This window comes from Sarcophilus harrisii, chromosome 5 (genome assembly GCF_902635505.1).
Source record: "Sarcophilus harrisii chromosome 5, mSarHar1.11, whole genome shotgun sequence".
Taxonomy (NCBI): domain Eukaryota; kingdom Metazoa; phylum Chordata; class Mammalia; order Dasyuromorphia; family Dasyuridae; genus Sarcophilus; species Sarcophilus harrisii.
The window spans coordinates 54,963,678-54,978,482 of NC_045430.1; positions in this window are offsets into that span (position 1 = coordinate 54,963,678).

Consider the following 14,805-nt stretch of genomic DNA (forward strand, 5'->3'; position numbering starts at 1 on the left):
CTTTAACCTCAAAAGTGTTAATTTTTTTTTGTTTTTTGTTTTTTTTTGGTTTTTTTTGGTATGCTTTTCCATTTTAACTTTTTTATTCATCATATTACTTTTTTTCTTTTGTCCACTATAGAGAACTATAATTAAATATAGCTCTCTCTAGTCAAATAAAATTTCACCAATAGAAAAACATAGCCCTTAAATTTTAATTTAAAAGGGTGTATAAAAAGGTTCTAAAAAGACAGCTGGAAGAATATGACAATGAAGAAAAAGAAATTAGGAAAGATGAATCAGAAGAACAGATTTAAAGTAATGTGTATTAGTCTTGATTTCTTTTTGCTTAGTTTTGTACAGTATTTTACCTTGACCCCATTTTCTTCTTCTTTTTTAAATTGCAGCACATATAATTGCATTTAAATGAATTTAGAGGTTAAAGGAGTTTCTGCTTCCCTGAAGAGCCTAACAGCAATACTCCAGAAACGAGAAACAAATGCAAGTATGTACACTTCAATTTATGGTTCAAATGATATTTTTATTGTTATATACCAGTTTTTGTATTTAAATTGTAATATTTTGGAAGGAACTATGGCTAGGAAACTTGCCCCTAAGTCATTGCGTGAACTTGAGTAATTCACTTTTCCACAAATATTTATTAATGTGCAATGTATATCAGTCGTTTAATCTTCCTGGGCCCCATTTCCTTATCTTTAAAATAAGAATAATAAATGACCTTTTCCTATGATTCTCAAGTCTTACTTTCATGGAGGTACATTGATGTGGGTCCTCCCTTCAGTGGCTCAAATCACAACCCATCCTTGATTTCTGATTCTGTACGATTTCATTTTGTATTCTTCACTAAATCATCTACAGATGGATCTCATCCTATTTCCTATAAAATTTTCCACATTGCATGCAAAGATGCCCCTGCTAATGCATGAGCTATGTGTTATTTTTTTCCTGATCCTCTCCACATCACCAGATCACAGATCATCTTCATTTCCATGTGTATACATGTGTATGTATATATAAAGCAAGACAAAGGATTGCATTATATATATACATATATGTATATATATATATGTGTATGTATGTGTATGTATATATATAATGCAATCCTTTGTGTTGTTTTTTCCAAAACAATTATTCATTAAAAAAGATTTACATTTTTACATACATACATACATACATACATTACATACATAAACAAGTTTATACTCATTGGACATCTCTCCATTACCCTTTAATTCTTTGGAGGTTATGGTATTTTGTAACTTTCAGTCACAAAGTATTAGTGCGAGAATAATATTATTTTAAAAAAACATTGGACTTTTGTTTCAGTGGGAAGTGTAAGTTCATTAAAAATGATGGCCATTTTCTTAAATGCTACGTAAACCACTGTTTCCTTCTTGTTTAATTCTCTTTGTGGTACTATCAAGGCTAGATAGTCTTAGAGTTTCTCAAGAATTGCTACAGTTTCAGACCACCTCAAATTAACAAAATCCAAATTCATTTGGGGCTAAGGGATGAAGGGCTCATCTTCTGGAGATGCTTCAGTCTGACAAGGGGTGTGGAGATGGCCCTGCCTGCAACTGAATTCAGACTGAGGAGGGAAGATTTGTAGATGGTGGTAGCAGCATTCAGGGAGTGTAGAATCTTATCTGGTGATAATGAGATTGGGGAGTTCATGGCCTGGAGTCTGAAAGATACAAAGCTCACAAAGTAGTGGAGAAGAAAACAATTAACTTGGCAAACAAGACAGCAAAATAAAGCTAGATAAGGCATTCCTTTTTTAATTTTTTTTAATTTTGAAAAAAATTTCTTTACAACATTATCTCTTGCACTCACTTCTGTTCCGACTTTTTCCCTCCCTCCCTCCACCCCCTCCCCCAGATGGCAATCAGTCCTATACATTTTAAATATGTCACAGTATATCCTAGATACAATATATATGTGCAGAACTGAACAGTTCTCTTGTTGCATAGGAAGAACTGGATTCAGAAGGTAAAAATAACCCAGGAAGAAAAAAAAATGCAAACAGTTTACATTCATTTTCCAGTGTTGTTTCTTTTGATGTAGCTGCTTCTGTCCATCCTTGATCAGTTGAAACTGAGTTAGATCTTTTCTTTGTCGAAGAAATCCACTTCTGTCAGAATATATCCTCATACAGTATCGTTGTTGAAGTATATAATGATCTCCTGGTTCTGCTCATTTCACTTAGCATCATGAACTGATGTAAGTCTCTCCAAGCCTCTCTGTATTCATCCTGCTGATCATTTCTTACAGAACAAAAATATTCCATAATATTCATATATCACAATTTACCCAACCATTCTCCAATTGATGGGCATCCAGTCATTTTCCAGTTTCTAGCCACTACAAACAGGGCTGCCACAATCATTTTGGCACATACAAGTCCCTTTCCCTTCTTTAGTATATCTTTGGAATATAAGCCCAGTAGTATCACTGCTGGATCAAAGAGTATGCATAGTTTGATAACTTTTTGGGTGTAATTCCAGATTGCTCTCCATAATGGTTGGATTTGTTCACAATTCCACCAACAATGTATTAGTGTCCCTGTTTTCCCATATCCCCTCCAACATTCTGCATTATCTTTCCCTGTCATTCTAGCCAATCTGACATGTGTGTAGTGGCATCTGAGTTGTCTTAATTTGAATTTCTCTGATCAATAGTGGTTTGGAACACTCTTTCATATGAGTGTTAATAGTTTCAATTTCATCATCTGAAAGTTGTCTGTTCATATCCTTCGACCATTTATCAATTGGAGAAAGGCTTGATTTCTTATAAATTAGAGTCAATTCTATCTATATTTTGGAAATGAGGCCTTTATCAGAATCGTTAACTGTGAAAATGTTTTCCCATTTTGTTGCTTCCCTTCTAATCTTGTTTGCATTATTTTTGTTTGTACAAAGGCTTTTTAATTTGATATAATCAAAATTTTCCATTTTGTGATCAATAATGATCTCTAGTTCATCTTTGGTCACAAATTCCTTCCTCCTCCACAAGTCTGAGAGGTAAACTATCCTAAGTTCCTTTAATTTATTTATGATATTATTCTTTATGCCTAAATCATGGATCTATTTTGATCTTATCTTCGTATATGGTGTTAAGTGTGGGTCCATGCCTAATTTCTATCATATTAATTTCCAGTTTTCCCAACAGTTTTTGTCAAATAATGAATTCTTATCCCAAAAGTTAGGATCTTTGGGTTTGTCAAACACTAGATTACTGTAGCTATAGTTGACTATTTTGTGTTGTGAACCTAACCTATTCCACTGATCAGCTAATCTATTTCTTAGCCAATTTCTTAGCCAAATAGTTTTGGTGACTGCTGCTTTATAGTATAATTTTAGATCAGGTACAGCTAGGCCACCTTCATTTGATTTTTTTTTTTCATTAATTCCCTTAATAATCTTGACCTTTTGTTCTTCCATATGAATTTTGTTGTTATTGTTTCTAGATCATTAAAATATTTTCTTGGGAGACTGATTGGTATAGCACTAAATAAATAGATTAATTTAGGAAGTATTGTCATCTTTATTATATTCGCTCAGCCTATCCAAGAGCACTTAATATTTTTCCAATTACTTAAATCTGACTTTATTTGTGTGGAATGTTTTTTTGTAATTTTGCTCATATAATTCCTGACTTTCCTTTGGTAGATAGATTCCCAAATATTTTATGCTATCAACAGTTATTTTGAATGGAATTTCTCTTTGTATCTCTTGCTGTTGGATTTTGTTGGTGATGTATAAAAATGCTGAGGATTTATGTGGATTTATTTTGTATCCTGCAACTTTGCTAAAGTTATGAATTATTTCTAATAGTTTTTTAGTAGAATCTCTGGGGTTCTCTAAGTATACCCTCATATTATCTGCAAAGAGTGATAGTTTGGTTTCCTCATTACCTACTCTACTACCTACCTACTTCCTTTAATCTCTTTCTCGACTCTTATTGCCTAGGCTAGTAATTCTAATAGAATATTGAATAATAATGGTGATAGTGGACAACCTTGCTTCACTCCTGATCTTACTGGGAAAGGTCCCCATTGCATATGATACTTACTGACGGTTTTAAATAGATGCTCCTGACTATTTTAAGGAAAAATCCATTCATTTCTATCCTCTCAAGTGTTTTTATTAGGAATGGATGTTGGATTTTATCAAATGCTTTTTCTGCATCTATGGTTTTTGTTGATTTGGTTATTATTCTAATAGTTTTCATATTATTGAACCAGTCCTGCATCCCTGGTATAAATCCTACTTGGTCATAGTGTGTTATCCCAGGTATGATTTTCTGTAGTCTTTTTGCTAATATTTTATTTTAAATTTTAGCATCAATATTCATTGAGAGATTGGTCTATAATTTTCTTTCTCTGTTTTCAACCTGCCTGATTTAGGTATCAGTACCATGTCTGGGTAATAAAAGGAATTTGGTAGGATTGCTTCATTCCCTATTTTTTCAAATAACTTATATAGCATTGGGGCTAATTGTATTTTAAATGTTTGGTAGAATTCACATATAAATCATCTGGTCCTGGGGATTTTTTCTTATGGAATTGATTAATAGCTTGTTCTATTTCTTTTTCTAAATGGGACTGTTTAAGCAATTTACTTCCTCCTCTGTTAATCTGGGAAGCCTATATTTTTGGAGCTAGTCATCCATTTCACTTAGGTTATCAGATTTATTGGTATAAAGGTGAGCAAAGTAACTCCTTATTATTGCTCTAATTTCTTCTTCACTGGTGGAAAGTTCCTCCTTTTCATTTTTAAGACTAATAGTTTGATTTTCCTCTTTCCTTTTTCTAATCAGGTTTACCAAATATTTATCTATTTTATTGATTTTTTCATAAAAGCAACTCTTAGTTTTATTTATTAATTCAATAGTTTTTTTTTACTTTCAACATTATTAATTTCTCCTTTTAATTTTAGAATTTCAAGCTTAGTATTTGATTGGGGATTTTTAATTTGGGTTTTTTCTAGCTTTTTAAGTTGCAAGCACAGTTCATTGATTTTCTCTTTCTCTCTTTTATTCAAGTAAGCCTCTAAAAGATATAAAATTTCCCCTTATTACTGCTTTGGCTGCATCCCAAAAATCTTGGTATGATGTCTCATCATTGTCATTATCTTGCGTGAAATTATTAATTGTGTATATTATTTGCTGTTTCACTCAATCATTCTTTAAGATGAGATTATTTAGTTTCCAATTATTTTTTGGTTTATTTACTCCTAACTTTTTGTTGAAAGTAATTTTTATTGCACCGTAGTCTGAAAAGAAAGCATGTACTATTTCTGCCTTCCTGCATTTAATTTTGAGGTCTTGATGTCCTAATATATGGTCAATTTTTGTATAGGTTCCATGAACTGCTGAGAAGAAAGTATACTTCTTTCTGTCACCATTCAGTTTTCTCCAAAGATCTATCATATCTAATTTTTCTAATATTCTATTTACCTCTTTAATTTCTTTCTTATTTGTTTTATGGCTTGGTTTGTCTAATTCTGAGAGTGCAAGATTGAGATCTCCCACTATTATAGTTTTGCTGTCTATTTCTTCTTGCAACTCCCTTAACTTTTTCTTCAGGAAGTTAGATGATATAACACTTGGTACATATGTGTTTAATATTGATATTGCCCCATTGTTTTTGCTATCTTTTGCAAGATATAGTTTCCTTCCCTATCTCTTTTAATTACATCAATTTTTGCTTTTGCTTGATCTGAGATAAGGATGGCTACACCTGCTTTCTTGACTTCACCTGAAGCATAATAGATTCGGCTCCAGCATTTTACCTTTACTCTGTATGTTTCTCCCTGTTTTAAATGTGTTTCTTGTAAATGACATATTGTAGGCTTTTGATCCAGTCTGGTATTCGCCTCTGCTTTATGGGAGAGTTCATCCCATTTACATTCATGGTTAAAATTCCTAATTCTGTATTTCCTGCCATCCTAATATCCCCAGATTATGCTTTTCTTTTTCTTGCCCCCCCCTTACCCCATTCCCTAGTATTAAACTTATGGGTCCCACTTGTGTCACGCAGATCGCCCTCTTAAGGATCCCCCTTCCTCCCTTTGTATCCCTTCCCCTTTCTTGTACCCTTCCCTTATTACTCTTATTCCTTTTCCCTTTTGCTCTCCTACTTTTTAATGAGATCAGAGAAGATTTTCTGTAACACAAATATGTCCATTATTTCCTTTTTGAGGCAACTCAGATGAAAGTAAGATTCACACAATCTTCCTTTGTGTTTCCTTTGCCTCACCATGATATGTAGTTTCCCTCTTTTTATCTCCCCTTTTCCCTTTTTCTGACACTATCCCCTTTCCATTTCTACTTCCTTTTTTATGTTGTATCACTAAAATCAAATTATACATGTGGTTTTTATGTATATCCACAACAGAAATACAGTTCTCAAGAGTTCCTTTTACCTTTTTCTACTTCTCTTGAGTCCTGTGGTTAGAGATCAATTTTTTTGTGCAAATCTGTTTTTTTTTCTTAGACACAAATGGAATTCCTAAAATGCTCAGCTTAGCTGGGTAGTTTATTCTTGGCTGCAATCCAAGTTCTTTTGCCTTTTGGAATATCAGATTCCATGCCCTTCGATCCTTTAATGTTGAGGCAGCCAGATATTGAGTGCCTTATTGAGGCACTTCAGTATTTGAATTGTTTTTTCCTGGCTGCTTGTAATATTTTTTTTTTAGTCTGAAAATTTTGAAATTTGGCCACAATATTCCTTGGAGTTTTTATTTTAGGGTCTTTTTCAGAAGTTGTTTGATGAATTCTTTCAATGTCTATTTTAACTTCTGGTTCTATTGCTTCTGGGCAGTTCTCTTTGATGATTTCCTGTAAAATAGTATCTAGGTTCTTTTTTTCATCAAAATTTTTGGGTAGTCCAATGATCCTAAGGTTATCTCTCCTAGATCTATTTTCCAGATCTATTGTTTTTCCAAGTAAATATTTGACATTTTTTTCCAATCTCTCATTTTTTTTGGTTTTGCTTGACTGATTCTTGATGACTCAATGAATCAGTCATTTCTATTTGTTCAGTTCTGATTTTTAGTGAGTTATTTTCTTCAGTAGCTTTTTTTTACTTCTTTTTGTATATGTCCAATTGAGTTTTTAAATGAGTTGTTTTGCTCTATGGTATTTTTTTCCCATTTCACTAATTTTTTTTGGGGGGGGGGGTGAGTTATTTTCTTTTTCCAGTTCACAAATCCTGTGTCCCTGCACTTCTTGGGAGTTTTTTGCCTTTTTCCAATTCACATTTCAGGAAGTTATTGCTCTCTTTCCTTTCCCCATTTTTCTTCTAGTTCTCTTTTAAAGTTTTTAATAGTCTCTTCTAGGAGCGCCTTTTGTGTTGGGGACCAACAATTGTCTGGAGATTGTCTGCTATTAGTCTCGTTGGGGTGAAAAAGCTGCTCTCTTTCTGTATAGAAGCTATTGATCATCCTTTTGATGTTTTTACTCATTTTTTAAAACCTGTAGGGTCTGCCTTCAGGGCCAGTAGGTTACCAGCTTCCTCTGCAGAGCAGTGATAGGTGTATGAATGGGTAGCTGTCCCACCAACCAGCTACAAAGACCAGCGAGATACAGGAGTGCTCTGGGAAAGAGTTGCCCACCCAGAAGTAACTCAGGCCTGCAAGGCTGAACTGGGAAAATGCCCTGCAAAGAACCCCACTGTGCAGGCTAAGGACTGCCCTGGGGCTAGACGCTGAGCAGTAAAAGTTTCATTACCCCAAGCCAAATCCCGCCCTGGGGCTGTGAGTATTAGTGGCTGAGCAGTGAAGAGCCCTGCAGGGATCGGAAATGTCTCTGCCCCAAGAAGCACAGTGTGCTGGGGAAGTTCTATTGCCCCAGGCCAAGCCCCTCATTGTGCAGATTAGAAGCTGCCCTGGGCTGTGTCCCCCTGCTGTGCAGATTTATAACTTCCCCCCCACCAAAGCCCCATACTGCAGGATGTGGACACAGGGCTATGTTATGGGTCTGCCTGAGTCACTTCCAGTTTTGAGTGGTTACAGCCAGATCTTTTTAGGTTCTGGTGTTTTTTATAGTATCATCTGTTTTAGGCTTTAATTTCTCTGCCAGTTTACTGCTTTGTAATCAAGGCACAGCAGTTAGCTTATAGCATAATCGTCTCTATAACTTCTCTAACCACAGAGATCACCCCCGCCCCTGGTCTGCTCAGGACACTAGTCTCTCCTTGCCTGCGATAGTCTGTTCCTGGCCCCTCGGGACAAACCTTTCCTGGTGATCTTCCAGATTATCTTCAGCTAGTAAATTGTGTGCTTCTAATCTTCATGAATTTTAGCAGTCAAGCATTCTTTTTGAGGCTGAATTTAACAGTTGGTTGTGAGGGAGTGAAAGGAGCTTAGAAAGTCATGTTTGCCTTCTCCGCCATCTTGGTTCCAACCTGAGGCATTCCTGTCTCATTGTTTCTTCTAAATTGTGACCAGTGAAAATAAGGGATTGGGGGGGCATCCTTTCCCAAGTATATAGCTTTATGTAGGCCAAAGAGAAATCTCTCTTGGTTTGCCTCTGGAATTAGAGGTTGGCAGAAGGGTATCTGAAATCACCCAGAAGGAGAAAGGGCATATATCCCTTTTCTTTAGCATCCTGGAAGTTATATGAAGTCAAGAGCCCTTTCTTTCCATAGAGCCCCATGACCATGCAGGACATAAAAGGCATTTTTGAAGTCCGTGTAGATGTTCATTCTCATTCCTTTCCCAATTCTAAAACTCTGGCAAGAGCAATGAGTTCCAGTCTCTGGATAGAGGTTCTAGGGGGGAGTGGCTTAGCCTTCAAGTTACTATTAAAGCTCACAACAGGGTTCTTTGAGGCAGGCTCAAGAAGTGACAAGACCATTTGCTTCCTCATCTCTGTGAGTGAATGGGAATGGGAGGTAATTCATGGCCCAAATACTTAACAGACTGATAGACAATGTGGGTCTTAGACAAAGAAACTTTATAGCCTGAGGAGCCTACCTGAATGGAAAGGTTGGGAGTATCACAGGGAAACTGACTAGAACTAAAAGCTTGTACTTAAGAAATTTTTCAGTCGGGGATTGCAGGCCCTCACTGGCATCTGGCTTCATTGGTAACTATGAAGTACCTATGAGGGAACACATTAGGATCCCAGAGATACATGAAAACTGGGGTGGACATGTGTAACCTATCCAGTGATTTCTGAGTCCCAGACAGAGGACTCTACTTCCTCCAAGATTCAGATGGAATATGAGAAGGCATTGAGAGAAGCACAAAAAGAGTAGCCAGAGGTCTGAGAAGAGAAAATTGGGCCCCCAATTTCACCATTAAGTCATGCCTCAACAAGGGAGCAAGACAGGAGGAAATGACAAGAAAAGAGTATTTGAATAATAGGTCACCAAACTGACAAAGCAGAAGGACAGTCTCAAAATAGTTACTAAGTTTTCTTTCAATTCCATCACCTTAGGAGAAGAGGAACAGGTGGGGTTGTACAGGGCAGGACAGAACACAAGGCTGCCATAAAATTAAAGTGAAATTCAATGTACTTATTACTTGCTTTATTTAAAGTTACCCTGGGTTTGGCCATTATAAGGGGGAGTCTGACCAAACTTTAGGCACCATCATTCCTGGTACTGAAGAGACCAGAGGACAGGGCATTGGGAAGAGATGACTCAACTTCACTGTGGACAGTCTCTCTTCCTGTGCGCCTCTTGGGCATAGGCTGGACTTGATTGCACTCAGGGAATAGGTCTGGAAATTTCCTCTAAGAGAATCACAAAGCACCTGAGATATGAACTATGTGCTTCCTCGATATGGTAGTGCCTAGAATTTGGACTTGTTCTTTGATCCTCACCCTGGCTCTGCCTTCTTCCTCCTCTGCTGCAGTTTGTTCCCTCTTTATTTTTTTAAATTTTTTTCCCACTTTTCCCCTCCCTCGCTCTACCCACTCCCCCAGATGGCAAGCAGTCTTATACATGTTAAATATGTAACAGTATGTCCTAGATACAATAAAGGTGTGCAGAACCGAACAGTTCTCTTGTACAGGAAGAGTTGGATTCAGAAGGTAAAAATAACCCAGGAAGAAAAACAAAAATGCAAAGAGTTTATATTCATTTCCCAGTGTTCTTTCTTTGGGTATAGCTGCTTCTGTCCATCATTGATCAATTGAAACTGAATTAGATCTTCTCTTTGTTGAAGAAATCCACTTCCATCAGAATACATCCTCATACAGTATTGTTGTTAAAATATCTAATGATCTCCTGGTTCTGCTCATTTCACTTAGCATCAATTCACGTAAGTCTCTCCAAGCCTCTCAGTATTCATCCTGCTGGTCATTTCTTACAGAACAAAAATATTCCATAACATTCATATACCACAATTTACCCAACCATTCTCCAATTGATGGGCATCCATTCATTTTCCAGTTTCTACCCACTACAAATAGGGCTGCCACAATCATTTTGGTACATACAGGTCCCTTTCCCTTCTTTAGTATCTCTTTGGGCTATGAGCCCAGTTAGTACTAGCGTTGCTGGATCAAAGGGTACGCACAGTTTGATAACTTTTGGGGCATAATTCCAAATTGCTCTCCAGAATGGTTGGATTCGTTCACAACTCCACCAACAATGCATCAGTGTCCCAGTTTTCCCACATACCCTTCAACATTCTTCATTATTTTTTCCTGTCATCTTAGCCAATCTGACAGGTATGTAGTGGTATCTGAGTTGTCTTAATTTGAATTTCTCTGATCAATAGTGATTTGGAACACTCTTTCATATGAGTGGGAAATAATTTCAATTTCATCATCTGAAAATTGTCTGTTCATATCCTTTGACCATTTATCAATTGGAGAATGGCTTGATTTCTAATAAATTAGAGTCAGTTCTCTATTTATTTCGGAAATGAGGCCTTTATCAGGACCGTTATCTGTGAAAATGTTTTCTTAGTTCGTTGCTTCCCTTCTAATCTTGTTTGCATTAGTTTTGTTTGTACAAAGGTTTTTTAATTTGATATAATCAAAATTTTCCATTTTGTGGTCAATAATGATCTCTAGTTCAACTTTGGTCACAAATTCCTTCCTCCTCCACAAGTCTGAGAGGTAAACTCTCCTATGTTCCTCTAATTTATTTATAATCTCATTCTTAATGCCTAAATTATGGACCCATTTTGATCTTATCTTGATGTACAGTGATAAATGTGGTTCCATGCCCAATTTCTGCCATACTAATTTCCAGTTTTCCCAGGAGTTTTTGTCAAATAATGAATTCTTATCCCAAAAGTTAGGATCTTTGGGTTTGTCAAACACTAGATTGCTATAGTTTTATCTTGTTTTATCTTGTGAACCTACCCTATTCCACTGATCAACTAATCTATTTCTTAGCCAACACCAAATGGTTTTGGTGACTGCTGCTTTATAATATAGTTTTAGATCAAGTACAGCTAGGCCACCTTCATTTGATTTTTTTTTTTCATTAATTCCCTTGAGATTCTCGATCTTTTGTTCTTCCATATGAATTTTATTGTTTTTTTTTTGTAGATCATTAAAATAGTTTCTTGGGAGTGTGATTGGTATAGCAGTAAATAAATAGATTAGTTTAGGGAGTATTGTCATCTTTATTATATTCGCTCGGCCTATCTAAGAGCACTTTATATTTTTCTAATCATTTAAATCTGACTTTATTTATGTGGAAAGTGTTTTATACTTTTGCTCATATAATTCCTGACTTTCTTTGATAGATAGATTTCCAAATATTTTATGCTATTAACAGTTATTTTGAATGGAATTTCTCTTTGTATCTCTTGCTGTTGGTTTTTGTTGGTGATGTATAAAGATGCTGAGGATTTATGTGGATTTATTTATTTTGTATCCTGCAACTTTGCTAAAGTTGTGAATTATTTCTAGTAGCTTTTCAGTAGAGTCTATGGGGTTCTCTACCTATACCATCTTATCATCTGCAAAGAGTGATAATCTGGTTTCCTCATTACCTATTCTAATTCCTTTAATCTCTTGATTGACTCATTGCTGAGGCTAGCACTTGTAATACAATATTGAAGAATTATAGTGATAGTGGGCAACTTTGCTTCACTCCTGATCTTACTGGGAAAGGTTCCAGTTTTTCCCCATTGCATATGATGCTTGCTGACAGTTTTAAATACATGCTCCAATTACCAATTCTGTATTACTTCCCATCTTGTTAACCCCTGCTTATACTCTTCTCCCTTCCTTTTCCCTTACCCCCTTCCCCAATATTAAACTTGTGAGCAACACTGGCTTCTCATAGCTCTCCGTTTTTAGTATTCCCCCCCCCCACACACACACACCTTAAAGTTCCTCCACCTATCTTGCTCCTTTTCCTCACAATTTCTGTATTCCCTTCCTCCTAGCTTATTCCTTCTCTTTTCACTTTTCCCCTTCTACTTTTCAATGAGATGGGAGAACTTTCACCATAAATCAAATATGTCTTATATTTTTCTCTTTAAACCAATTCTGATGGCAGTAAGATACACACTATGTTCACCCCCCCCCCATTCTTTCTCTGTGACATAATAGGTTTCCCTTGCCTCTTCATGAGATGTAGTACCCCCCATTTTACTCTGGTGCAATTTTCCAGTACCTTTTCTGGGTACAATTTCCTTTCCACCTCTAGTTTCTAGAAACTACAAGGTATACATGTGTTCTTTATATATCTTTATAGCAGAAATATAGTTCCTAAGATTTCTTTTGACCTTTTTTAGGTTTCTCTTGAGTTCTATATTTGTAGATCAAGGTATACATGTGTTCTTTATATATCTTTATAGCAGAAATATAGTTCCCAAGATTTCTTTTTACCTTTTTAGGTTTCTCTTGAGTTCTATATTTATAGAGCAAACTTTTTCTTTAGTTCTGGTTTTTTCATCAAAAAATAGGTGAAATTCACTTATTTTGTTGGATGTCCATATTCTTCCCTGGAAAAAGATGCTCATTTTGGCTGGGTGAGTTCTTTTTGGTTGCATACCAAGTTCCTTAGCCTTTTGGAATATCAGATTCCAGGCCCGTCATTCCTTTAATGTTGACGCTGCTAGGTCTTGAGTAATTCTTGTTGCAGTTCCTCTATATTTGAATTGATTTTTTCTAGCAGCTTGAAGTATTTTTTCCTTCATCTTATAGTTCTGGACTGTGGCCTCTATATTTCTTGGTGTTTTGATTTTAGGTGATCGATGAATTCTTTCAATTTCTATTTTACCCTCTATTTCTATAATTTCTGGGCAGTTCTCTTTGTTATTTTCCTCGAAAATAATGTCCAGGATCTTTTTTTCATCATATTTTTCAGGGAGTCCAATCATTCTCACATTGTCTCTTCTAGATCCATTTTCCAGGTCTGTTATTTTCCCAAGAAGGTATTTGACATTTTTTTCCATTGTTTCAATTCTTTTTGGTTTTGCTTGACTAATAGATTCTTGGTGTCTCCTAGAGTCATTCAATTCCATTTGTTCGATTCTGATTTTCAATGAAGTATTTTCTTCACTCACGTTTTTAATACCTTTTTCTAGTTGTCCATTTGAGTTTTTAAGTGAGTTGTTTTGTTCTATGGAATTTTTTCCCATTTTGCCAATGTTATTTTTTAGAGAGCTATTTTCTTTTTCCAGTTGATTAATTCTCTTTTTCAAGGATTTGATTTCTTTATCCACTCTGTCTTTAAATGAGGGGGATGACTTATCCAGACTCTCTTGCCAAGCCTCCCTCTCCTTTTCCCACTTTTCTTCTAGCTCTCTTGTGAGAGCCTTTTTAACTTCTTCTATGAGAGTCATCTGTGTTGAAGACCAGATCATATCCCTCTTTGAGGATTCATCTGGAGACAGTCTGTTTTTAGTCTACTCAGGGTTGAAAGTCTGCTCTCTATCTATATAGAAGCTATCAATGGTTAGGGCCATTTAATTATTTTGCTCATTTTGTCAAAGAAGAGTTAAAGAAAACAAACTAACAAGAAAAACAAATGGTCTGCTTTTTTTTTTTGGTGGGGGAGGGCTGGATGGTATTACCAAGCTTCCTCTACAGACTGCAGGGGACAGCAGTGAGGCACTATAGTGCAGGACAGCAATGGCTGCACTGTTTCTGTGCTCTGAGACTCTGAGAGCATGCTGAGACACTGTGGGTGGGTGTGGCCAGGTACTAAGATTCCTTTTCGGGCTTAAAGTCTTTACCCCCTTTGTTTTTAGCTTCTCTGCTTGTCTACTGGCTTGGTCCCAGGGCAAAGCATTCAATACTGTGGTAAAGCTCTCCCCTCAGAGGCAGCTGAGATCACACCCCACCCCCATCTGGTCTGCTCAGCTGTGATCTGCCTGCTTTGCTCTACCACTCCTTGCCCTCATCCTATGCCCGATCTAAAACCTTCCCAGCCCTTCAGCAAAAACAGACCTTTTCTGGCAAATTTCAAAGATGTCTTCTGTTGGTTTTTTTTATGGTTTGTTTGTTTTTTTCAGTCAAGCACTAATTCTAAGGCTTGTCATGAAATAAATTCTGAGGGAAAACACGGAGCTTAAGTAGATGTGTGTGTCTTCTCCGCCATCTTGGCCGGAAGTCAGTTTGTTCATCTTATTGAAAACTTTAAAGGCTGTTTCCAACAGTTGTGTCTGGGGAGTTTGGAGATCCATAGCTAACTTCTGTAGTTTTCTCCAAATGTCTGGGGCAGACTGACAAATAACATACATGCTAAGGATAGTGGTTCCTTCTAGAGAAGTGGGGTTCAGGTTAGTGTGTTTCTTTAGAGCCTCTGACAAGGTGCTCTTGAAAGAGGACAAGATTTTCCCCAGCTTCTTGGGTAACTTCCTTAAGTTTTTCATAATTAAC